The 26,864-nt window shown below is 46.2% G+C and overlaps 1 protein-coding gene across 10 annotated transcripts in view; it reads right to left on the reverse strand.

Moving 5' to 3' along the window:
- LOC106506885 (uncharacterized) overlaps positions 1-26,864 on the reverse strand; it is a 545,630-nt gene that overhangs the window by 286,696 nt on the left and 232,070 nt on the right. The window contains exons 2-3 of one of the 10 annotated variants that reach the window (XR_014836075.1): positions 21,057-21,257; positions 19,219-19,314 (exon numbers count right to left, since the gene is read on the reverse strand). The exons of 7 other annotated variants lie outside the window; for them this stretch is intronic. The gene's annotated coding sequence lies outside the window, so the exon portion shown is untranslated. Of the gene's footprint in view, positions 1-10,342; positions 10,498-19,218; positions 19,315-21,056; positions 21,258-26,864 lie in introns of those variants that run through there. 2 more of the 10 variants (XR_014836079.1, XR_014836071.1) reach the window with 2 other exon arrangements.

The following is a 26,864-nucleotide window of genomic DNA, read 5'->3' on the forward strand; positions in this document are numbered from 1 at the left end:
AATAAGTATGCTAGGTCAGAGTGTTGTAACAGAGGCCCATATTGCTGATGGTTTAAACAAAGTTGACTTTTCTCCTGCTCTCACGCCAGGCTGCCCTGGTGACCTTGCTACATGAAGACAGCAGAGCCTGAGGTTCCTTCTGCTGTGTTTTTCTGCCATAATGTAAAGAGTAGATGGGAAACTGACGCTGCAGCTCTCCTATGTCAAGATGTTGGTTTTCATGTGCAGGAACTATCCACGTTCTATGCAGCCAAGGAAGACAAGGGAAGCTAGGTTCTTCGGGAGCTGCTGGACCTCCAGAGGAGACGCGAAAGCCCTTCTACTTAGAGATCTCATTCCGCATCATTTAAAAAATACTAACCAGACGACGGCTACACACAACGACCTGGGTGGTTCTCAAGTGAACCATCCCAGTGAACCCCACTGAGGGTGCGGGGAGCGGGGGAGGAAGCAAATCTCAAAAGGCCATGCGCTCTATGACGCCACTGAGGTGACATTCTGCAAATGGCAAAATCAAAGAGATGGAAAACAGAGTAGTGGCTGCTAGGGTTTAGGGATGGGGATGGCAGGACGGAGATTTGTGGTGATGGCTCGGGTCTGTGTTTTGACTGCGGTGATGGTAAAAAGCATCTACATATGTGATAAAATACACACACATGCATGCACATACACACACACACAGAGTACGTGAAAAATGCTGCAATCTGAAGAAGCTCTGTGGATGGTACCTGTATCAATTCCCTGGCTTTTATGATGTACTGTAGTTGTTACAGAAGATGTTACCACTAGGGGAACTAGGGGAAGCATCATGGGACTTCCTTGTACCTTTGTTTTTTATTTCTTTTGAATCTGTAATTATTTTTTTAAATAAAAATGTTTTCAAATCTAAGCAGGACACAGACGCGGCTCGGATCCCACGTTGCTGGGGCTGTGGTGTAGGCCGGCGGCTGCAGTTCCAGTTGGACTCCTAGCCTAGGAACCTCCATATGCTGCAGGTGTGGACCTAAGAGACAAAACGACAAAAAAAAAAAAAAGAAAGAAAATAAAATCTAAGTAAATATTAGATTAAAGCATATTGTGTCTTATGAGCAGAACTGCCAGTGTGAACCACTAACCACCACTGTGCCAACACAGGAGGCAGAATCCATTCTTTTAAAGCCACAGTTCAGTTTTTCACACTGTGTCCACATATGGCTCATTAGCCAAAGCTTAGCCACATGACTTCACCAAGCTGCAAGCATGAGTAGGAAAGGCGGTCCTCATTCTGAAAGGCATTAGGCCCAGTGAAAAATCCAGAGTTTTATTTTTAAGAAGCCTCTTTCCTAGTAATTTACAGGACAACTACCTGTTACTTTTGCACTTATTTGCCATTTCAAATTCTCTGAAAACCCAGCTATTTGCCATGTTCCCTTGGTTTTTCCTGCCAAGGCAATCTATATCATCCACCCCCCTGAATTTTCAGCCCCCTTAAGCAGCTTTTTCAGGCTTTCCCAGAAGATGAATAACAGCAATGGACTCTGTTCAATTTTGACTCCTAAACAGCTCACATGTGACTGGGTGTTGTGCTACACATCACTCTGCTCAGGGCACAACTCTTGCAAACCGACCTAATATTTTGGGCAAGCAAAAATAGGAAGGACCTCTCAGTAAATACAAGAAGGCTCTGCGGCTCAGAGGCTCACTGTCGTTGCTCCTGCCTCCGGCCAATGCTTAAAGGCAGGCCTCACTCCTCCCTGCCCTCTGGAGGTGGGTATCCCATGCTCTGCCTGTGACCTCACGCTGAAAAGGAAGATGAAGGCATTTAGAAAATTCTTTTCCACCAAAGCATGCTTTGAGCCTTATGCGAGGTTTTCCCCTGCCCTGGGGCAACACACGACCTGATTCCCTTGTGTGTCTGAGAGTGGAGGATGGAGAGGGAGAGACGAAAAAGGAAAATGACACATGAGGGAAATAATAGTAACAAGAAAAAAACAGTCCCCTTACAAAAGTAAGATGAGGTTACGAACCTGAAAGGGCTCCCGTTAGCGGTTAAACCATCGAGAGGTCTAGAACACAGAGAGGTAAAAGATCGAGCCAGAAATCTGTGAGGCTCCTGAGGGTACACACAACCATTTACCCAGACAAGGATTTTTAACAAAAGTTGTCATTTTGTCTGTAACTTAAGACAGTCAAAATTCATAACAGAATAATTTGTACAAATTGTTCAGTTATATAATTTTTGTTAGTAAATCAACACGGTAGAGGGTTAAAAATAGCTCCATGGTCAATTCAATTTAAGAAAATTTGGGGTCCATGTCAAGTGCACTGGGGATTTTAATATGTAATGGAAATCCGCAGTGGAAAGGATGGGGCAAAATGTGGAAGGAAGCATTTTCCTAAAAATATTTCAACACAGAATCCATCTAGGCAGTTGCATTTTGTTTTTCTAAGGTGGAACACACTTTGGCAAGAGCTGATATTCCTATAAATATGAACACTTCACATTATCCTGTTCTTTTTTTTAGTGATAGGTAGACTCTTTAGTCTTAAGTAAACTAAAATATAAAGTGGTAGGGAGTTCCCGTTGCGGCTCAGTGATTAACGAATCCATCTAGGAACCATGCAGTTCGATCCCTGGCCTTGCTCAGTGGGTTGCCATGAGTTGTGGTATAGGTCACAGACGCAGCTCAGATCCTGCATTGATGTGGCTCTGGTGTAGGCTGGTGGCTACAGCTCTATTAGACCCCTAGCCTGGGAACCTCCATATACCATGGGCGTGGCCCTAGGAAAGACAAAAATAATAATAATAATTTTTAAAAAATGAAATATAATGCAATGGAATACTACGCGGCCATAAAAAAGAACAAAATGATGCCATTAGCAGCAACATGGATGGAACCAGAGATTCTCATACTAAGTGAAGTAAGAAAGACAAATACCATATGATATCACTTATATCTGGAATCTAACTATGGCAGAAATGAACCTATCTATAGAAAAGAAACAAACTCATGGACATGGAGGACAGACTTGTGGTTGCTTAGGGGGAGGAAGTGGGATGGGCTGGGAGTTTGGGCTTAGTAGATGCAAACTGTTGCATTTGGAGTGGATCAGCAATGAGATGCTGCTGTAGAGCACAGGGAACTCTATCTAGTCACTTGTGACGGACCATGACGGAGGGTAATGTGAGAAAAAGAATGTGTATATATATGTATGTATGATTGGGTCACTCTGCTGTACAGCAGAAACTGACAGAACATTATAAATCAACTACAATAAAAATTTTTAAAAAGAAAGTAAAACATAAAGCATGTGAGACCTGGTTATACAAAAAGCAGAGGAAGGAAAGAATACAGCAAGGTCTGAAATACTTGCAGGCCTGTGCTGTCAAAGACAATGGAGAGGGTTGAACACCTGTGGCCGTGGCACATCACGTGGAGGTGGGTCTTGCATTTTCCCTCTGCCCAGCTCCTCTCTGCAGCAACAGCCGGGGAGTTCCAAAATGGAGTAAGGGTGCAGATGCTGCTCTCACCGCCCTGCCCTCCAGCCCACGGAGACCCCAAGTCTAGCCAGCTCGGCATCTGGACAAAAGGGCAGAATTCTTATTCAAGTAAGAAATTCAAGTTCAAGACGGACAGCCCTAAATCTTAATAACCAAGTAAGAGTCTTTCAATAAGAGAAATTACATAAGACACCATGAAAGAGATCCCCAAGAGACGGCAGCATCAAATAGCAAAGCTGCTGTTCTTAGAGAAAAAAAAAGTCGTTTCATGTTTATGTCTCGGCGAATTGAGAATCCTCGGTCCCACCCGGTTGCCCTCTAAACCGCGGCCCACTGAGTCATCAATGGAAGAGCTCTCGTTGCTCTGGCTCAGAGAGAAAGCCCGGAGCAAAAGAGGAGAAACCCCAAGGGGGAAAGAAATATCCTTAATGACCCCCACTGCGAAACAGAGCGCTGACCCACGAAAGGCGGGAATGCTGGGGCGTCGGGACACTGAGCCACGGCTGGAGGCCAACGGTGACCACGGAAGAGAATTCTTCCACTGGGTGGGAGAGCAGGGAGAAAACCTCTGAAGTTCTTTCCAACTCCAAGTCTATCAATTTCTCATTCCTCCTCTCTAAACAGAATACTTCAAAGCGCTTTGCTTGTTCTAAGTTACCCCTTGCCAATAAAAGCAAACCATGATATGAAGAATCCAGAAATTCTCCACGATTTGCCTTCTCATGTCAAGCCGTCTTCTTGCTGCAGAATCCTAGCATGCATGCTGACTTCTCCTTTCAAGGACAGTCTTAGTTACTGCAGGCAGAGGAGGAGGTTTCAGCTTCCTTAGGAGTCAGCTGGGACTGAACCAAAATATAGAGGCAAAGTCGCAATTGTAACTCCCACGGGAAGCATGCGGCAAGGCAACAGGCAACCACACAGTGGGAAGACACAGCTTGCTTCTCTTCTGGTACCGTCTGAGCTCCCTTTAATGCTGCACGGCTGATAAATGAGAAGGTTCTCTCTTCCAAGACTCATGCCCGTGTTTACAATCTGGCCTAAGTTTTGCCTTTGCTCTTATACCGTTGCTCGAGAATTGCAAGGGAACCTGCTCCCAGCCTCCAGCACTGCCGGCCGTACTGCCGGCCGTACAAAGTACTCACAGGTGATGTCCCTACAGAGCAGCAGCTTTTCCCCAGTTCAAGGCTCTCCTTCGTTGGGTTTTGTTTGGGTTTGTTTTTTTTTTTTTTCCTTATAGAGATTGGCTTCCTGCAGAAAGGTGATGCTGATGGCTTCTGTTTGCTCAAGGCCCTACAAGCATCATCCTAAGGATTCTAGACCTTGATGTCACATCATTTCACTTGCCTATGTTCCCCCCACTGCCCCCCAGCTACACTTCCCCAGCCCAGCCTGTCTTCAGTGCACACAGCAAACACCTCTCCCCCTGCCCATCTAGCTCCTGACTTCTGACAGGACCATTCGCCTTTATCCCTCCCTGCACCCCTTCCATGCCTTCGGTTTCACCAGGACCTTGTATCCCCAGTTGTTTACATCAGGGTCCCTCAAACCTGTCACTATGGGCATCTGGAGCCAAAAGATTCTTTGTTGTCACGTCTGTCCTGCGCATTCAAGGTTTGGCAGCACCCCTGGCCCTCCCCCACTAGATCCCAGAGGCCCCCGTAGCCGCCATCACCTCCCAGCTGTATCTCCTGATACTGTCAAACACCCCTTGGGGAGAGGGGACAAAATCATACACATCCCCTGCTGAAACCACCTGCCATATAACCATGAGGAAAGGGTTCCTTGGGTCCCTCAGTGTACTTTTTTGAGAACACAGTCATCCAGGCTGCTGAACAAAGTCCTTTGTCAGACGCCAGCCTGGGGCGGCCCCAAGGATGTGACAGAATATGAAGAAAGAATGCCCGGAGAACACGGAGCCTTCTTCGCTTAGAGTCCTAGTCACCCAGGCATCTGCCTGATCAGAGAGGATGGGACCCCCTGATGACCCAGGAGGCATTGGCAGGGCAGATAGGACCTTTGGAGGTGATGATACAGGAGACGTTGGCAGGGTTGAAAGGAGGGGGTGGAGCCTGCAGGCCAGGCGGGCTGGGGGAGGAGGTGCAGGATATCTAAGCTGGACACAGAACCGCCTTGCTGGGAGCCTACAGGGTCAGAAAGGCGTGGTTAGACGACCCAGGATCAAGTCAGCTGGATTCAAAGTCCCCACATCCAGGAATCCCAGAGCATGGAACTAACCCGTGGAAAGCCCTGGACCACCCCCAGGTCCCAAGGCAAGGCTGGCCTTCCTCCCGCCTTTCTGTATTGCTGTGGAATGTGGTCCAGGACCAAAGCTGAGCCAAAGATGTCCTGAAGGGAAGTGTGGGGGGCGGGGCGGCCAGCAGGGCCTCTCCTTGCCTCCACCTCCGTGCCCATCTTGGCATGGTCGCCACAGGACATGTCCTCGCTCCCTCCCTCCACCCCGTCTCTCCCTGTCCACACGCCTAGACTGCCCAGCGCCTCACACCCTCTGCTCCCCTGGAGTCAATTCCCCTTCCGCCAAGACACTCTAGGAAATGCAAAGCAGAGAAAACAGCCTATCGTGGAGGCAGGGAGCCGAGGGTATTCTCCCACTTGGGGTATTTATTTCCACAAACAAAACCTGGGACTGGCCTTTTTATAGTCAGTCAGCTTTCGCCTCTGAGGCCAGGAGGGCCAGCTTGCTCCTAGCTACTTCCCTCTGTGAGACAAAAATGTCAGGTGCTTTCCAGTCACGAAGGACTATTATTATCAGTGACCCAGGCATCCGCATCGACACTGACATCACGGCTGTCCTTGTCACTCACACCATGTGGGCATCAGTGACACTGTGGGGAGGGGAAGGAGCCCAACAGAAACAAGTGCACAGTCCCTACTTCCACTCCCATAAAGGACATGCGACACTCGAGGATGAGCAGAGAAATCAGAAGACAGACAGACTGGTGCAAACAGACAGACTGGCGGGACCAGGAGGGGACCGGGGTGCTGGATGTGAGCTGGAGCTTGGTGTTGGTTATACAGGTGCAGCCAGATATAAACCACATCACGCTGTACCCTGAGAATGCCCTTTTCATAAGTTATCGCTTAGTTCATGCTCCCTGGTAAGGGATTATTACTGATATATATAAAAACCTCATCAAACTAAAAAAAAAAAAAAAAAAAAAAAACCTGATTAAAAAATGAGCAGAACCTCACAAAATCAAATACCTCGGAATACACCTGACCAAAGAGGTAAAGGACCTATATGCCGAGAACTATAAAACTTTAATCAAAGAAATCAAAGAAGACGTAAAGAAATGGAAAGATATTCCATGTTCCTGGATTGGAAAAATCAATATTGTAAAAATGGCCATACTACCCAAAGCAATCTACAGATTCAATGCAATCCCTATCAAATGACCCATGACATTTTTCACAGAACTAGAACAAACAATCTAAACATTTATATGGAACCACAAAAGACCCAGAATCGCCAAAGCAATCCTGAGAAACAAAAACCAAGCAGGAGGCATCACTCTCCCAGACTTCAAGAAATACTACAAAGCCACAGTCATCAAAACAGTGCGGTACTGGTATCAAAACAGACAGACAGACCAATGGAACAGAATAGAGAATCCGGAAATAAACCCTGACACCTATGGTCAATTAATCTTTGACAAGGGAGGCAAGAACATAAAATGGGAAAAAGAAAGTCTATTCAGCAAGCATTGCTGGGAAACCTGGACAGCTGCATGCAAAGCAATGAAACTAGAACACACCCTCACACCATGCACAAAAATAAACTCCAAATGGCTGAAAGACTTAAATATACGACAGGACACCATCAAAACTCCTAGAAGAAAACATAGGCAAAACACTCTCTGACATCAACATCATGAATATTTTCTCAGGTCAGTCTCCCAAAGCAATAGAAATTAGAGCAAAAATAAACCCGTGGGACCTCATCAAACTGAAAAGCTTTTGCACAGCAAAGGAGACCCAAAAGAAAAGAAAAAGACAACTTTCAGAATGGGAGAAAATAGTTTCAAATGACGCAACCGACAAGGGCTTAATCTCTAGAATATATAAACAACTTATACAACCCAACAACAAAAAAGCCAATCAATCAATGGAAAAATGGGCAAAAGACCTGAATAGACATTTCTCCAAGGAAGATATACAGATGGCCAGCAAAAACATGAAAAAACGCTCAACATCGTTGACTATAAGAGAAATGCAAATCAAAACTACCATGAGATACCACCTCACACCAGTCAGAATGGCCATCATTAATAAATCCACAAATAACAAATGCTGGAGGGGTTGTGGAGAAAAGGAAACCCTCCTGCACTGTTGGTGGGAGTGTAAACTGGTACAGCCACTATGGAGAACAGTTTGGAGATACCTTAGAAAGCTAAACATAGAACTTCCATATGACCCCACAATCCCACTCTTGGGCATCTATCCGGACAAAACTCTACTTAAAAGAGACACATGCACCCGCACGTTCATTGCAGCACTACTCACAATAGCCAGGACATGGAAACAACCCAAATGTCCATCAACAGATGACTGGATTAGGAAGATGTGGTATATATACACAATGGAATACTACTCAGCCATAAAAAAGAATGACATAATGCCATTTGCAGCAACATGGATGGAACTAGAGAATCTCATACTGAGTGAAACAAGTCAGAAAGAGAAAGACAAATACCGCATGATACTACTTATATCTGCAATCTAATATATGGCACAAATGAACCTTTCCACAAAAAGAAAATCATGGACTTGGAGAAAAGACTTGTGGCTGCCTGATGGAAGGGGGAGGGAGTGGGAGGGATTGGGAGCTTGGGCTTATCAGACACAACTTAGAATAGATTTACAAGGAGATCCTGCTGAGTAGCATTGAGAACTTTGTCTAGATACTCATGTTGCAACAGAACAAAGGGTTGGGAAAAAAATGTAATTGTAATGTAAACATGTAAGGATAACTTGATCCCCTTGCTGTACAGTGGGAAAATTAAAGAAAAAAAAAAAAAGAGCAGAACTGAAGTTCCCATGGCGGCGTAGCAGAAATGACTCCAACTAGTATCCATGAAGATACAGGCTCAATCCCTGGTCTCGCTCGGTGGGGCGGGGATCTGACGTGAGCTGTGGTGTAGGTCGCAGACACGTCTCAGATCCCGTGTGGCTGTGGCTGTGGCTGTGGTGTAGGCTCCAATTCAACCCCTAGCCTGGGAACTTCCATATGCCTCTGGTGCAGCCGTAAAAAGTAAAAATAATAATAATAGACATCATTTTTCCAAAGAGAAAATGCAGATAGCCAGCAGCTTCATTAAAAGATAGTCAACATCACTAATCATTAAGAAAATGGAAATTAAAAACCACAATGAGATATCACCTCACACCCGTCGGAATGGCTATCATCAAAAAGAACGCAAATAACAAATGCTGGTGAGGATGTGGAGAAAAGGGAACCCTCGCAACACAGCAGGTGGGTATGGAAATTGATGCAATCTCTGTAGAAAACACTATGGAGGTTTCTCAAAAAACTAAAAATCAAACTACCATATGACCCAACAGTTCCCTTCCTAGGTATATATCAGAAAAAAAAAAAAAAACAGTAATTTGATAATACACATGCACGCCAATGTTCACTGCAGCATTCTTCACAACAGCCAAGACATGGAAGCAAGCTCAATGTCCATCAACAGATGAATGGATAAGGAAGATGTGGTACATATATACAATGGAATATTATTCAGCCATAAAAAGGAATGAAATGCTGCCATTTGCAGCAACATAGATGGACCTGGAGGGCACTGTGCTCAGTGAAACAAGTCAGACAAAGATAAATATTACAGGATATGGCTTAGATGTGGAATATAAAAAGTACAACATACTAGTGAATTTAATATAAAAGAAGTAGATTCACAAATACAGAGGACAAACTAGTAGTAACCACTGGGGAGGGGGCAAGGGCAGTGTAGGGGCAGGGGAGTGGAAGCTACATAATACTGCATGTAAGATGGGCTACAAGAATGCAGTGTACATGGAGTTCCCGTTGTGGCGCAGTGGTTAGCGAATCCGACTAGGAACCATGAGGTTGCAGGTTCGGTCCCTGCCCTTGCTCAGTGGGTTAACGATCCGGCGCTGCCGTGAGCTGCAGTGTATGTTGCAGACGCGGCTTGAATCCCACATTGCTGTGGCTCTGGCGTAGGCCGGTGGCTACAGGTCCGATTCAACCCCTAGCTTGGGAACGTCCATATGCCGCGGGAGTGGCCCAAGAAATAGCAAAAAAAAAAAAGACAAAACAAAAAACAAAAAAAAAAAAAAAAACCAAAAAGAATGCAGTGTACAACACAAGAAATAGAGCCAGTATTTTGTAAACAGCTGTAAATGGAAAGTAACTTTTCACAACTGTAAAAATAACAATAATGACGATAATAAAGATTTTTTAAAAATCCAAGTTGCTTTTAAACCATGTAAGATACTGACAAAAAAAATAATATATGAAGCACAGTGCTTCCAAGAAATCTTTTCTGACCCTAGAAAAGGGCACTGTATCTTTGCACTGCAAGCATCAGACAGCACGGCTAAGCTTCTCCAGAGGACACCGACCTGTATTACCCACTTTTTGAGACTGACATTTTGGACTGGGTGGAAGATTCTTATCATGTTGTGTGTGGATGAGGTTCTCAAAAGATGGAGAAAGAGCAAATGAGCACCAGCAGCAAAGCCACACAGGGGGGCTGCCCACGGAAACCACATCCTGTGTGATGAACATTCTGGGGGGTGGGGCGGGGGGGGAGGGCAGGGATCCTGGGCCCTGAGGACCAAAGGATCCTGCCACAAAAAGCTCACCACCAGTGGCCTCCACCGCGGCTCACAGCGCTTCAGGGACTTGAACGAAGACTCACAGAGACAAGATTCACAAAGGCGGCTGTTTTACAGCCCGTGTGCAGCGCAGCCAAGGCAAGGAATTGGCCCGAGGGGATGAGCCTCTCAAAATCCATCAGCTGGAACAGATAGAAAGCACCTGGCGCTGATTAAGAGCCCCGAGGAGTGGCTCGTTCGTTCATTCGTTTGAAGGTGAATATCGATTTGAGAAAAGTGGGGGCACGTCGGGCCAGTACCGTAGATGGAGCAGGATCTGAGCTTGCACCAGAGAGAGAGAGAAGTCAGCTGTTGAAACCCACTTCTCCCAGGGGCCCTGGTGTCCCCGAGCGTCCTCAGAGAAAGCTCAGGCCTGCATTTCCACAACATAATCGAGGGTTACACCCTGCGGAGGAGCCTGGGTGTGTCACGGAAGATGTGTGTCACATCTTCTCTAACAGAAGGCTGCTGGGGACCCCACAACACGACCTGGGGTCTGACCTGTCAGGGCTGGTAGCGGGCTTCAGGGAACATTGGCAACACCTGGCGGGCTTTCTCAAACCAGGCCCCCTGCCCTATCCCCAGCTCCGGATTCAGAGGCTTTGGGCCAGGGCTAAGGAACCTGTAGTCGCAGCCAAAGCTCTCAGGTGCGACAAATGCTGCCCACATGAGGAGCCTGCCCTCCCACGTGGCCCAGGTTAGGGCTGGTCCAGCAGAACCGAACGTGTCATCCTGAGAATGCACTCAGAGCAGCTATGGTACCAGCTCAAAGAACCTGCACCCGGATAAGGCTGATGGTTAACCCACCCAGCGGGCATCCTTGCAGTGACTTCTGGTGCCTGTATAATTTCGAGCACAGGCAGGTATAAATAAATGGTACCTGGGTAATTAGGTGGGAAAATTACATGAGAGCCCTACACCTAAAATCAGATGGCATGGAAGACAAGATTCAGCTTTACATCTATTCTTTTGGTTCTCATGTTCTAAATTTATTTATTTATTTATTTATTTATTTATTTATTTTTTTTTTTTTTTTTTTTAGGGCCGCAGGTGTGGCATATGGAAGTTCCTGGGCTAGGGTTTGAATCTGAGCCACAGCTGCTGACCTACCCCACAGCTTTTGGCAACACCAGGTCCTTAACCTAGTGAGTGAGGCCATGGATGGAACTCACATCCTCACGGACACTCTGTCAGGTTCTTAACCTGCTGAACCACAATAGGAACTGCTTATGTTCTAAATTTTTTAAATTGAATTTCTTTTTTTAAAATTTGACGCTCTAGATCTAGGCCTATCTCCCCTGTTCTCTTCCAGAGAGTTTCAGGGCAATAATGTCTCCAGGTTGGAGGTGAAACATGGACCCACAGACTAGAGTCTTGTCGGAAGACAACCTTCTCTGGTGAGAACCTTCTCACGGGCCACACAGGCTGCTCCCCGTGCTGCTGGCAAGGATACCGGTGAGCAAGCCAGGAAAGCATAAAATCAAGAGCGTAAGGACACAAGGAAGCTGCTTACCAAAAATAGTGTCTGCATACCCCAAACCTGGTGCTACATCCTCCAATCAGCCCATACTGACAGGAGAAAAACGTTAATTGTCGAGCAAACGCTAAGGAGGCCAAGAAAATGGTTTTCAGCAAAGTCTTACAGCACTGATTTGAAAAGCATGAGGGCAAAAATCAGAATTTTCTGGAAATTCAGCTGGCAATACACCCTGACACCAACATTTTAACCCACTGCCTCTTCCAGGGCGCCATAGTTTATTCACCCTGACTGTGCATTTCCAGGGTCCCTCTCTGTTCATTTCCACCTGGCTACAGACATGGCCTTTGCAGACAAAAAGGCCCAGGATTTGACTCTCATCTGTGCCACTGATTCAGCTGTGTGACCTTGAGCAAAGCACCATCCTCTGAGCCCTGCTTCTCTAACCATTAAATGGAGATAATAAAACCTACGTCCTAGGAGTCCAAAGTATTCAAAAGCACAGCCTGCACAAAGGCTCAAACCATTTTTTAATTCTATTTTATTGTAATAAGAACACTTGACCTGAGAGCTACCCTCTTAAATTTTTAAGTGTTCGATATAGTACTGTTAGCTACACCAGATGGCAGGCTATATAGAGCAGATCTCTAGACCTTACTCAGCCTGCTTAACTGAAACTTTACGCCTGTTGATGAAATCCAGCAATCCCACCACTGGGTTTTTCTCCCAACCGAATTGAAATCAGATCTCAAAGAGATATTAGCACTGCCACGTGCATTGCAGTACTATCCACAGAGCCCGGGTGGTATATATACACACTGAAATCTCATTCCCCCTTTTACAAGAAGTAAATTCTGTCATGTGTGAGACCACACGGATAAATCTCAAGGACACAATGTGAAGTGAAGTAAGCCAATCACGGGACAGAAATTGCATGATTCAAATATATTCATTAATACTCTGGTCCCCCATTCTGCCTTTGCATACTCTCATTGCCAAAACGAGCTGCCTATAGAGGAGTTCCCATTATGGTGCAGCGGAAAAGAATCCAACTGGTAGCCATGGGGTTGCGGGGTATGACCCCTGGCCTCGCTCAGTGGGTTAAGGATCTGGCATTGCCATGGGCTGTGATGTAGATTGCAGACAAGGCTCAGATCCTGAGTTGCTGTGGCTGTGGTGTAGGCTGGCAGCTGTAGCTCCAACCCTGGCCTGGGAACCTCCATATGCCAAGGCTATGGCCCTAAAAAAGCAAAAACAAAACAAAACAAAACAAAAACCACACACAAAATGGGCTGCCTAAATGGGATCTAGGTTCCAAAGAATGCAATGAAGCAAATGTGCCTTTCTATAAAACAATCATTCCTTTAGCATTTGTTGTAAAGCTGGTTTAGTGGTGCTGAATTCTTTCAGCTTTTGCTTATTTGTGAAGGTTTTGATTTCTCCTTCAAATCTGAATGAGAGCCTAGCTGGGTAACTTAATCTTGGTTGGAGGATTTTTCCTTTCATCATGTTAAGTATATCAGGCCACTCCCTTCTGGCCTGCAGAGTTTCTGCTGAAAAATCTGCCAATAACCTTATCGGGGTTCCCTTGCATGTTATTTGTTTCTTTTCCCTAGCTGCTTTCAGTATTTTTTCTTTGTCTTTAATTTTGGTCAGTTTGATTAATTTGTGTCTCAAGATATTCCCCCTTGGGTTTATTTTATATGGTACTCACTGCACTTCCTGGATTCAAGTGAGTGGTTCCTTTTTCATGTTAGGGAAGTTTTTGGCTATTATCTCTTGAATATTTTTCCTGTCCCCTTCTCTCTCTCTTCTCCTTCTGGCACCCCTGATACAAATGTTGGTGCATTTAATGTCCCAGAGTTCTCTGGGATTCTCTTCATTTGTTTTCAATCTTTTGTCTCATTTCTGTTCCACATCTGTAATTTAGACTATACTACAAAGAAACAGTCTTCAAAACTGTATGGTACTGACACAAAGACAGAAATACAGATCAGTGGAACAGGATAGAAAGCCCAGAATTAAACCCATGTACCTACAGCCAACTAATCTATGACAAAGGAGGCAAGAATATACAATGGAGAAAAGACAGTCTGTTCAATACGTGGTGCTGGGAAAACTGGACAGCCACATGGAAAAGAATGAAATTAGAACACTCCCTAACACCATACACAAAAATCAACTCCAAATGGATGAAAGACCTAGATATAAGACGAGACACTATAAAACTCTTAGAGGAAAACATAGGCCAAACACTCTCTGACATAAATGAAAGCAACATCTTCTCAAATCCACCTCTTAGAGTAATGACAGTAAAAACAAAAATAAACAAATGGGACTTAATTAAACTTAAAAGTTTCTGCACAGCAAAGGAAACCCTAAATAAAATGAAAAGACAACCCACAGAATGGGAGAAAGTCTTTGCAAATGAATCAACTGACAAGGGATTAATCTCCAAAATTTATAAATGCCTCCTGCAGCTCAATACCAAAAAAACAAACAACCCCATCCAAAAATGGGCAGAAGATCTAAACAGACAATTCTCCAAAGAAGACATAAGGATGGCCAAAAAACACATGAAAAGATGTGCAACATCACTCATTATTAGAGAAATGCAAATCAAAACCACTATGAGGTACCACCTCACACAAGCCAGAATGGCCATCATCAAAAAGTCTACGAACAATAAGTGCTGGAGAGGGGGTGGAGAAAAAGGAACCCGTACACTGTTGGTGCGATTGTAAATTGGTGCAACCACTGTGGAAAACAGTAATGGAGAGTCCTCAGAAAACTAAAAATAGAACTCCCATTTGATCCAGCAATCCCACTCCTGGGCATCTATCCAGACAAAACCATGACTCGAAAAGACACGTGTACTCCGATGCTCATTGCAACAGTATTTGCTATAGCCAGGACGTGGAAACAACCTAAATGTCCATTGACAGAGGAGTGAATCAATAAGATGTGGTACATATACACAATGGAATATTACTCAGCCATAAAAAGGAACAAAACACCAGCATTTTTAACAACGTGGATGGACCTAGAAATTACCATGCTGAGTGAAGTCAGTCAGACAATGAGACACCAACATCAAATGCTTTCCCTGACATGTGGAATCTGAACAAAGGACACAATGAACTTCTTTGCAGAACAGATACTGACTCAGCAGACTTTGAAAAACTTATGGTTTCCAAAGACGACAGTTTGGGGGGTGGGGGAATACACTGGGGTTGTGGGATGGAAAGCCTATAAAATTGGATTATGATGATTATTGTACAACTATAAATGTAATAAATTCATTGAGTAATTTAAAAAAATAAAAATAAATAAGTCTGGGGAAAAAAAGGGGGGGGATCATTTCTGGAGTTCCCGTTGTGGCTCAGCAGTAACAAATCTGACTAGTATCTATGAGGATGCGGACTCAATCCCTGGCCTCGCTCAATGGGTTAAGGATCTGGCACTGTCATGAGCTGTGATGTAAGCTGGCAGCTATAGCTCTGCTTCACCCCCTAGCCTGGGAATTTCCACAAGTGGCCCTAAAAAGCAAAATAAAAAAAAAAAGTATTCCTTCACCAAACCTGCTTATGACTGATTAACCCTAATTGTTCCTATGTGTGGCTTTTCTTTGCTTTTTTTTCCAAATCCCCATTTCTGCCTGACTTTCCTCCTTGCCTCACAAATTCCCAGGCATGAGGTCCCATCTGTCTCACCAATGCCAACTACTCTATAAGCCCATCAGAGCTGCCAGGCAACACGGCCACCTCTTCCAGGCTGCCTGGCCCTGGCTGGTATGGAGCAGAGTACCTTGTCTGTGGTAAATCATGGGGCTACTGGAGTCCAAGTGGAACCCCTTAGGTCTAAGAAAGACATCCACAAGCACAGGTGTTCCAGCCCATCAGCTCTTGATAAATGACAGAAGCGAGAGCCAAGACTTGGAAGAGCTATGAGTGCTGTTACCACCAACCCACCCACCAGGCCTCTCCTGAACTACCAAGCCAGGCTGGGGCACGAGCAAGGAGGAGGGGAGACAGAACTGCTGCACCCCACTCCACGCTGCCTCAGCTCTCCTAGCCCGGTCAGCAACGCTCATGCTTCCTGACCTGTTTTCCCACCAGTAACTCTGAAAGGGAAGCTCACAGTGAAACTCGGTCACACAGTTTTAAAGCTTGAAATCTGAACTGTCTAATGCTGGATCAATAAATGCTGAATGAGGACATAAATCTCTGGGAAAAAAATCATGTGGCTATAATAACAACAGTGCAAGGATTAAAGATGCATAAATAAGAAAAAAAATCCATTTGCTCCTCTCTAAAAGGGTTCTTATAGACACTAAAGCTTTCACTTGAACCAGCCTAGTTGAATGTTAAATGATACTGGGAGTTCTCATCATGGCTCAGGGGTAACGAACCTGACTAGTATGCATGAAGATGCGGGTTCAATCCCTGGCCTCGCTTAGTGAGTTAAGGATCTGGTGTTGCTGCGAGCTGTGGTGTAGGTCGCAGACTCAGCTCAGATCTGGCATTGCTGTGGCTGTGGTGTAGGCTGGCAGCTGCAGCTCCAATTCAACCTCTAGCCTGGGAACTTCCATATGCCATGGGTGTGGCCCTAAAAAGACAAAAAATAACCAACTAAATAAATTATACTGGAAGATCAGAAATATACCAATGCCCTTCACAATTCTGATCCACCTTGGTATCTCATTTACCCGCAGGGCATATAAAGCTTGGACACTACCATTGTACGTTGCCCAAACCAACTTCCACCACCCGCTCGGCTACTCCTTCTCAATTCTATATCCTAAGAGTTTAATAAATTGGTGGTGAATGAGGTAGTCTAAAAGCAGGGATGAGGCTGAACAGGCTGGCTTGGTCCCTTCCCTGAGCTCTCACTTCCTTGCACTGCCATCAACATACCCCCGGGATGGCCCGGGCAGCGGAGTCTGCGGCAGTCCACCTGCAGTTAGCCAGAGTGGCTGACTCCTTGTTACATGTTTTAAATCATGTGCCACCTTCTATTTCCAGTATTTTTCCATAAGGCAACCATCTGGGTTCCTTAGTATAAGAAAACAAGCAAGAATGCAATGGTTGTGATCAGTTCTCTGTAAACACTCCCAAGGCTAACTGTCCCATGAATGTAAGTTTCTTAGCATGCGAAACTTCAGAAAATCAGAGCACTCAACTGAGTTTGAAGAAAGATAGAATTAAACGCTTATCATTTTAAAATGCAGAAATTAAGTATTTGTTCTTGACGCCTACATTACCAAAACACATGGAAAAGCATAAAAATAGTTTCACAAGAAGGCTCAGAAAAACAAATGCTCTGCAAAGCTAGCTCTGGTGAGCATGCCCAACAAGACTAAAAGTACCATCCCATATAGTTCTCCTAAAGATGACGGATGGTGAGCCAGGACTCACATCCAAGTCTTCTGACCGTAAGACTAGCATTTCTTTCTGACAACCAAAACCATCTGTTCTCACAACAGAACTCACATTCTGGGTTGGAGGCCACTGCATTTCCTCGGCGCAGTCTGCACCATGAAGAATGCAGACAAGTGCATTCTGATAGGCAATCGGTGGGCAGGGCACAAATGCTTGTCCCTTGCTGGTCTCGAGAGCCTGAATGAGTTTAAGACCCTAAAAGACACCAATGGACTTTCACAGCAGAGAAGGGGCACGATCCACTCGAGAGAAGGAAAGGTAGGGGCTACCGAGACCCACAGGGGCAGGGGAAGGGGCCTACACAGGACTGGTTTATAGAACATATCACGAGCATTAATTTCCTTTAAAAGATACAGATATAGACACATAGATATCAAACAGAGCACAGGGCTTTGGCTTTATGTCTCTCTTCTGCAGCAGCGCTGTTCTCAAACTCCATATATCCGCAATTTAACTCAAAATCCCCTTATCTCCTGCACAGAGCCTTTCTTGGTAAATGGAACCACACAGCTGGGTATCTTCCTAGACTCCAACATGTTCTCCCTCTGAAGACGAATATTCCAACTCATCCTACAAGGTCTAAGCTGAAATAGCAACCACTTCATGAATCCTTCCCGAATTCTCCAACTAGCGGGGAGTTCCCCATTCTCTGGAGTTCCACAGCACCGTGCAAATGCTAATACAGGGCGGCTTGTGCTATGAGCTTTGCGTGCGTGTCATCTCCCCGTCTAGAAGGTGATGTCCTTCGAATACATTTAAGTAGAAGAGCATGAGGAGCAGAATGAGCAAAGGCTTTGGAAGCAGGCGAAACTCTGTTCAAAATCGACTCCCCACACCTGGTAGCTCTGACATGGGCTGTGTATGTAAATTTCCAGGCCTTTGGCTCCCTGGTGTAAGAAAGTCTGTTCAGCAAAGATAAAGCATTTAGGATGGGAGTCCGTTTCCCCATATGCATACAGCTCATACTCCATAAATAGCAAAAGAAATAGATAGGCCTGTGTTTCGTCATTGCTTTCCTGCCCCAGCCAATCAGAGGGAACGCAAGCCCTTGATTCCAAAACCAAAGAAGAGCACAGGGATGAGCAGATGGACAGACAAAGGTGGAGGTCCCTCAGAAGTAGAGGCAAACGTTTGGCCAGAGACCCAGGGGTGACATTTGAGCAGTGGTGCAGCCAGAGGGGTGACGTGCACTTCCATCCTCCTCCGGATTCCAAGGAGCAAAAGCACACAGTTCCCACCTGGTCGAAAGTGGCAACAGGAACAAAGTACTGACACACGCTACTACCACGTGGGTGAAGCTTTAAAACATTAGAATCAGTGAAAGGAGCCAGCCAGGGAAGTCTGCATATTGCATGATCCCACTCAGAGGAAATGCCAGAAATTCCCCTGGCAAATCCAAGGGATCGGAAGTGGCTGAGAGGTTACCTAGGGCGGAGGCAGGAGGATGCAGATTGTCAACTAGGAAGAAGGGTTGTTTTAGGGTGACGGCAATGTTTTAAGTGAGTTGCAGTGATGGCTGCACAGCTCAGCAAATATATGAAAAACAAACAAACAAACAAAAAACGCTGCAACCCTAAAATGGGTAAAAGTAAACGCTATGCAGATTGTACCTGGAAAGAAAGTCGCTAAGGAACACAAACACCAAAAAAAGTGTCTTGAACCCTCCAACCACTCCTAAGACACATTCAGTGGTGCCCCCTATGCCCACCTCTCACTTGGCCCAAGAATGTTTTCCACAATCAAAGAGAACTATTTTATTTTATTTTATTTTAGGGCTGCACCCTTGGCATATTGGAGGTTCCTAGGCTAGGGATCTAATCAGAGCTACAGCTGCCGGCCTACACCACAGCCACAGCAACATGGGATCCGAGCTCCGTCTGCAACCTACACCACAACTCATGGCAACGCCGGATCCTTAACCCACTGAGCAAGGTTGGGGATCAAACCTGCAACCTCATGGTTCCCAGTCAGATTTGCTTCTGCTGCGCCATGACGGGAACTCCTCAAAGAGAATGATAACATGATACGCTGACGTTTTGAATCTGCAACAAAGCACAAATTCAGCTCACACTGGACCTGACAATCTTCACACCACCTTCCACCCCTAGCACTGCGACAACACGGTTGCTGGCAAGTTTCCTTCTGACCGAGTGGATCTCTTCCTCGTTAACTTCTGCTCTCTGCTCAGGACATGAATCAGGTCAGGGAGCGCTCTGCTTCCCCCCACCCCTACCCCCACCCCCGGCACTCCTCCTCGGTCTCCTGTGCGTGCTCGTCCTCCTTTTCCCATCCCTCAGTGCTGGGGAAGTGGAGCACCCCATCTTTAACCTCTCTTCTCACTCTGGGTACTTTCCCTAAGCAGTCTCACCCGGGCTAGATGCTGCTGGCTCTCAAATATACATCGCCCCCATCTCTCGTGGAGCCGTAGGGCCGTACATGGCAACTGCACCACCGATGTGCTCACGTCAAATGAACACAAATGACAGGTGTTAAATGGCATCCCCATGTAACACATGCAACCACACTGGGTCTGCTGCTAAGGCCCTCTTCGTCCCCCACTCCTCATCCAATGACTCAGCGAACATCTCTCTAACCCATCCATTCATCTCCAGCCACTCTGTGCCTGGTCCCAAGCAAATCCTGCCCTCCACCGAGTGTCTCAGATTTTAGTCTGGGTACCCTGGTACCCACGTTCAGGTGAGCGGTCTCTCCAGAACAGATGTTCTGATCATGCAATTTCCCACCTCCATGGCTGGCAAGTTCCTTTATCAATCTTCCCTTTGCTTTTCTCCAGGGTATATGCCCTGCTACTTACCCACAAGCACCCTTCTCCAGCCTTCCTGGGTTTCTTACAGTTTCCCTAAGGCACCATGTCCCTGGGTTCATCTGAGTGATTTCACATGATCTGACAACAACATGCCTTTGCTTCTCCCTTCAAGCTCATTGCTCCCAGTCTGTTCGGACCCCAACCTGTATCAGTGCCCCCTGCATCTTTCATCACACCGCCAGGCCGGATTAGCTTCCCTGGATTAGCTTCCAGGGCCTCTGCATTCTTCGGCTCTTGCATTCCTCCCCACACACCCCGTTTTTATTGCCTGTTCATTTCTCTGACTCATGCACCAGATTGGGGGTGACACCTTCGGCACAAGGATTGCGTCAGTCTTCTTTGTATCGTCAATGCTGAAGGCAATGCCTTCCCACACTAGGCACTCGGTAAATATTTATTAAAGAAATCAATGAGTGTTTTGCCCAGGCCTATCAAAAACCAAATAAAGTGCCATTTGCTTTTTATTTCTGTTTCTCTTGGGTGTTATCCTTCACATAATTCGACTGCTGTATCACGCTGACGTACAGTGCCGCCAAGACACGGCGACTATATCTTTTTGATTGTCCATCATATGTCAGGCCTTGAATTAATTTCATCATTTCTAGCTCTTTCCTCTGAACTCTCTCAGCTACTAAAGGATCTAAAATATTGATCAGGTTATCTCTTTTAATCTCACGGATTTCTTTCTACAAGAGATGGGAGCCTTAAAGTGGACCACGAAATCATCCCACACAGGACTGTAGTTATTTTTCACTGACATAATCGAAAATAAGAGAAACAAATTGACTGTAAGTCTCAAAATATAGGAACACGGAAAGCTTTATTTACCAATTTGTGATTATTCTGATAATTTGTGATTATTCTGTGTAACTAATTAGGTATCATTTACACAGAATAAAATTCCATTACATGTGGCACATTTACTATTAATCCTAATGTTATGTACATAAAAATTACCGAGAAAAGCAACTTATGGAGTTCCCGTTGTGGCTCAGTGGAAATGAGTCTGATTAGTATCCATGAGGACGCAGGTTCAATCCCTGGCCTTGCTCAGCAGGTTAAGGATCCGATGTTGCTGGGGCTGTGGTGTAGGCCGGCAGCTGTAGCTCCAATTCGGAAGTCTCGTCCGGGGAACTTCTATATGCCGAGGGTGCGGCCCTAAAATAAATAAATAAATAAATAAATAGATAAATAGATAAACAGATAAATAAAAGCAAATTTTTAATCAAGTACAACAAATAACTACTTAACCAAGCACAACAAATAACTAGAAGTTTGATCAGAAATCAGATACCACCAACAAACACATGAAAAAATGCTCAACATCGCTGATTATAAGAGAAATGCAAATCAAAACTACCATGAGATACCACCAAACACCAGTCAGAATGGCCATCATTAATAAATCCACAAATAACAAGTGCTGGAGGGGTTGTGGAGAAAAGGGAACCCTCCTGCACTGTTGGTGGGAATGTAAACTGGTACAGCCACTATGGAGAACAGTTTGGAGATACCTTAGAAATCTATACACAGAACTTCCATATGACCCCGCAATCCCACTCTTGGGCATCTATCCGGACAAAACTCTACTTAAAAGAGACACATGCACCCGCATGTTCATTGCAGCACTATTCACAATAGCCAGGACATGGAAACAATCCAAATGTCCATCAACAGATGACTGGATTAGGAAGATGTGGTATATATACACAATGGAATACTACTCAGCCATAAAAAAGGATGACATCATGCCATTTGCAGCAACATGGATAGAACTAGAGAATCTCATCCTGAGTGAAATGAGCCAGAAAGACAAAGACAAATACCATATGATATCACTTATAACTGGAATCTAATATCCAGCACAAATGAACATCTCCTCAGAAAAGAAAATCATGGACTTGGAGAAGAGACTTGTGGCTGCCTGATGGGAGGGGGAGGGAGTGGGAGGGATCGGGAGCTTGGGCTTATCAGACACAACCTAGAATAGATTTACAAGGAGATCCTGCTGAATAGCATTGAGAACTATGTCTAGATACTCATGTCGCAACAGAAGAAAGGGTGGGGGAAAAAACTGTAACTGCAATGTATACATGTAAGGATAACCTGACCCCCTTGCTGTACAGTGGGAAAATAAAAAAAAAAAAAAGAATAAAAAAAAAAAAGAACTATGTCTAGATACTCATGTTGCAACAGAAGAAAGGGTGGGGGAAAAACTGTAATTGCAATGTATACATGTAAGGATAACCTGACCCCCTTGCTGTACAGTGGGAAAATAAAAAAAAAAAAAAAAAAACAAGTAGGTCTAAAACACCCATAGCTTTGACATATCCCTTTGCACTTACGCTTAGATGCCGGTTGGGCCACACAATACTACTATGTGTAAACTTCCAAGCAAATACCTTGGTGTCATGTTACTGCTGTCGGATGTATTGTTCCTTACATAGGAAATCAATGCCAAGATGCAACTAGAGATTCTCATACTAAGAAGTAAGTCAGAAAGAGAAAGACAAAAAACATGTGATATTTCTTATATGTGAAATCTAAAATATGGCACAAATAAATCTACCTACAAAACAGACCCGCAGGCATAGAGAACAAACTTGTAGTTGCCAAGAGGGAGGGGAAAGGGAGTGGGATGGACTGGGAGTTTGTAAACTATTACATTTGGAGTGGATAGGCAATGAGGTCCTATTGTACAGCACAGGGAACTATATCCAATCTCTTGTGATAGACCATGATGGAAGATAATATGACAACAAGAATATATTTGTATGACTGGGTAACTTTGATGTACAGCAGAAATTGACACAATATTGTAAATCAACTATACTTTAAATTTAAAAAAAATTAAAAAAAGAAATCAATGCCAAAAAAAAAAAAAAAAGAAATCAGATACCAGAGCTAAGAAAGGAAAACTAATTTCGACTGTCATGCTTTTTTTTTTTAAGAAATAAAGTATGACTCCCTTAAAACTACATTTCTTAGAGAACAACCCGTATTCTGACTTTCTTGCCTTGATAAATATCTCATTGGATGATTTTTTGCTGCTATTCATTACTTCTAGAGATCAACAACCACCAAGCCACCTTCTTCCCTCAGGAGGAGAAACCACAGGTATCTCATAGCGTCAAGGCCTGTGTTGGGAGGAGGATGTACAGGGATGAGGAAGCAGTGGCTGGATCAGAAAGGGTTTATTTTTCTCACAAAAGAAGACGTCAGGACGTGGGTGGCCGAGGGCCGGGTATGGGCTCCCAGGTGCCTTCACAGACCTGTGCTCTTTCTGCATCTGGCCCTCCACCCTCTGCAGCCACTTTGTCTCTCCTGGTCATGCAGGTGGACGCACATCGAGGCGCCCATGCATGAGAAAGGGGGAGGGTGTTCTGTGGACACTCTCTTTCCAGAGGACCCCACCGGCTGTCAGCCACTCCCATGGGCAGAGCCACCACATCACAACCCAGCTTTTGACTGATTCACAGGCAACTGATCGGAAACCTCCTCATGCAGGTGATGGCCCATCCCGTTCAGACGCACTGCCCACGGCCCAGGTGGAACATGACAGAGTCCATACGCACCAAGGGGTGGCACTCTCCAGGACCATCTTAGCATTCCGCCCACCAGATCGCCACTGTCTTCTGACAACCACGGTACCCAAATAGAAAACACACAGGTCGGGCTCTAAGGCCATTTGTGGTCCAAGCAGACATTCAAAGTCACAGGCGATGCACTGCAGATCCCTGCTGGTAATGTCATCTGGTAAGCCAGCCCGTGGGACTCAGCAGCAATGGGGAAGCTGCTGCGGGCATGGAAGCCTCCGGCACATCCGCTGCAGCACTGCCCAACAGCCTTCCATGGAAGGCCGAATCCTACAGGGGACTGTCGGGCGTTACACGGATATAGGGGAGACGAGAGGCAGAGAGGAAGAGGAGAAGGGGGGCAGGGAAGGAGGGAAGAGGGGAGGACTGAGACTAAAATTTAAAAATCCTGGAGTTCCCGTCGTGGCGCAGTGGTTAACGACTCCGACTAGGAACCATGAGGTTGCGGGTTTGGTCCCTGCCCTTGCTCAGTGGGTTAACGATCCGGCGTTGCCGTGAACTGTGGTGTAGGTCGCAGACGTGGCTCGGATCCGGCATTGCTGTGGCTCTGGTGTAGGCCGGTGGCTGCAGCTCCGATTCGACCCCTAGCCTGGGAACCTCCATATGCCGAGGGAGTGGCCCAAGAAATAGAAAAAGACAAAAAAAAAAAATTTTTAATTCCTGATGGGAGGGGGAGGGAGTGGGAGGGATCGGGAGCTTGGGCTTATCAGACACAACTTAGAATAGATATACAAGGAGATCCTGCTGAATAGCATTGAGAACTTTGTCTAGATACTCATGTTGCAACAGAACAAAGGGTGGGGGAAAAAAATGTAAATGTAATGTATACATGTAAGGATAACCTGACCCCCTTGCTGTACAGTGGGAAAATAAAAAAATTTAAAAAAAAAATCCTTTCTACACACTCAAGTCTCCTCTCTGCAGTTATTCAATGCGTTTCAGGAAAAGCTATTGTGCTGAGAACTGGGATAGATGCTGGGGCTACTGAGCTGGCCACTGAGCCCTACCACAAGCCCGCATGGAGATTACATTAGAGCCAGAAACCCGCCCTCCTCTGAGAAAAGTAATCCAGTAAATACAATGGCTACTAGCAGTGCTCCACAAAAAAATGGACGTTCACATACTCAGTGCTACAGAGGAAAACACGCGAACCTTTTCCTTGGACCGGCACCTGTGCGTGGGTCAGCAGGCACCAGGTCTTGGCCTCACCGGCGGGGCTTTGCAGGAGGCAGCTGACGGTACTGCCCTGTCTCCTGTCAAATCCCAATTCAGATCGCTGAGTCCCAGCTCTACAAGGGCAGCCCCAGACCTTTAGCAAGGTTCCCCAGCCAGCCATCTTTTCCTTCAGCAGCAGGTAACAGCTCCACGAGGGTCTGGACACGTGCCCCGCCAGACACGGGGACTTCTCAGTAGATACCAGTGTGTTCCTGTGGGGAGATCTCTGGTGTTTTGTTTGTTTGTTTGTTTACAGCCGCACCTGCAGCATATGAAAGTTCCTGAGCCCGTGGTAAAATCAGAACGGCAGCTACAGCCCTAGACCACGGCCACAGCAACACCAGATCCAAGCCCCCTCTGTGACCTACACTGCAGCTTGTGGCAATGCCGGATCCTTCACCCACTGAGCAAGGCCAGGGATCAAACCTGCATCCTCACGGAGACCACTCAGGTTCTTAATCCACTGAGCCATAATGGGAACTCCGATTTCTGGATGTTCATGCCCCCGTGAGAGGGAGTTTCTTCTCGATAAGATTCGCTTCTGTGCAACTGTCTCCTCCTCGTCACCATCTCCGCATGGTTTTGACAACCCACTGACGCTTCCCAGTCTTTACTTCAAGACAGCTTTCCTCTTGAATCTTAAATCCTTCCTGGGTACAGAAACTGCACTCGTACTTCCAAGCAGGAGCCTGATTTCCCACCCTGTGTAGCCGGGCGAGCAGCTGCACATGCCACAGGCAGACTTCACAGCGTGGCAGTGAGGTAGTGGGCGGAGCACAGGCACACAGAGCCGAGAGGAGGCCCACAGACCTCAGGACCCAAACTTCAGAGAATGTGCACATTTTCCAAGGCCACACTTTCCCTGCATTTTAGGCTCCCCGTTAGCTTTGCCACGCACATCTTTGATTTTTCAAGAACACAACACTGCTCTCCGTGGGAGGTGGCTGTGTCGGTGTGGCGCCTCAGCCCCAAGGACCTGACAGGTGCAGGTCCTACGGCCCTTGTGAGCCTCCTTGGAAGACGCCCCCAGCTCCCCCTGATACACTCCCCTGGCCATGCGGGATTCCCGTGTAGGGTGTGGGCGTGGCGGGGGGATGACTCATGGCTCTCCATTCAGTCCACCAGCCACTTCCCTTCCGAGCTCCCTCTGCTCCTTTGCTGAGCTTCTGCAGCTACCAACACATGCAGCAAGCAGGAGAACTCTGGGGCATCACCGCAGATGTGGATGCAGGGAAGAAAGATGGGCAGAGCAGCCTTAAGGAGGCTCTCCGCTACATTTACATTTACAGACAGTCGTGCTGCAAGTGACCCGAGTGAAGAGAGGGCCACATCCCTGCTGTGGCTGCCCAGATAGGGAGCCCCAGTTTTAACGGGCTGTGAAGAAAAGCCAGAAGGAAGAGTGCGGGAACTGAGCCGAGGGAGAAGGGTAAAAGCCCACGGAGCGAAGGCTTCTAAGGTGCACCCACGTCAACCCCAATCGCTTTGCTAAGGATGGGCACAGAGGACACAGAACCAGGAGGAACAGGCGCCTCGCTTGGTGCAGACACAGCCAATGACACTAACGGCTGAAGAGAGGAAGAGCTGGGTGTTTGCGAGAACGTTTTTAAGCCGGTAAGTGAGTTATCTGCTGCTTTGTTAACAAGTTACCACACACGTGGTGTCTTAAAAGAGCACATATTCACTAGCGAGGCCTCAGGTTTGGGAGTGCAGGCACCGTTTCATGGGGTCCAGTGGTCAGACGTCCCCAAGGCTTCTCATCAAGAGGTCAGTGGTCTGTGCTCTGTGGACACAGATCCTCCCCCCACCCCCAGGTGCATGTGGCTCTTGAGGGACTGCAGCTCCTGGCAGTCGTAGGCCCGAGGTCCCTGTTTTCTCACTGGCTGTCCACCCCTAGAGTCTGCCCTCACGCACTAGCCAGGTGACCCTCTCAGAACCCGGTAGCTTATTTCCCCAG

The sequence above is a fragment of the Sus scrofa genome, chromosome Y, assembly GCF_054392235.1.
Source record: "Sus scrofa isolate SSC_HxYL_T2T_F1_AM1 chromosome Y, Sscrofa_HxYL_maternal_Yorkshire_Landrace_v2.0, whole genome shotgun sequence".
In the NCBI taxonomy this organism is placed as follows: domain Eukaryota; kingdom Metazoa; phylum Chordata; class Mammalia; order Artiodactyla; family Suidae; genus Sus; species Sus scrofa.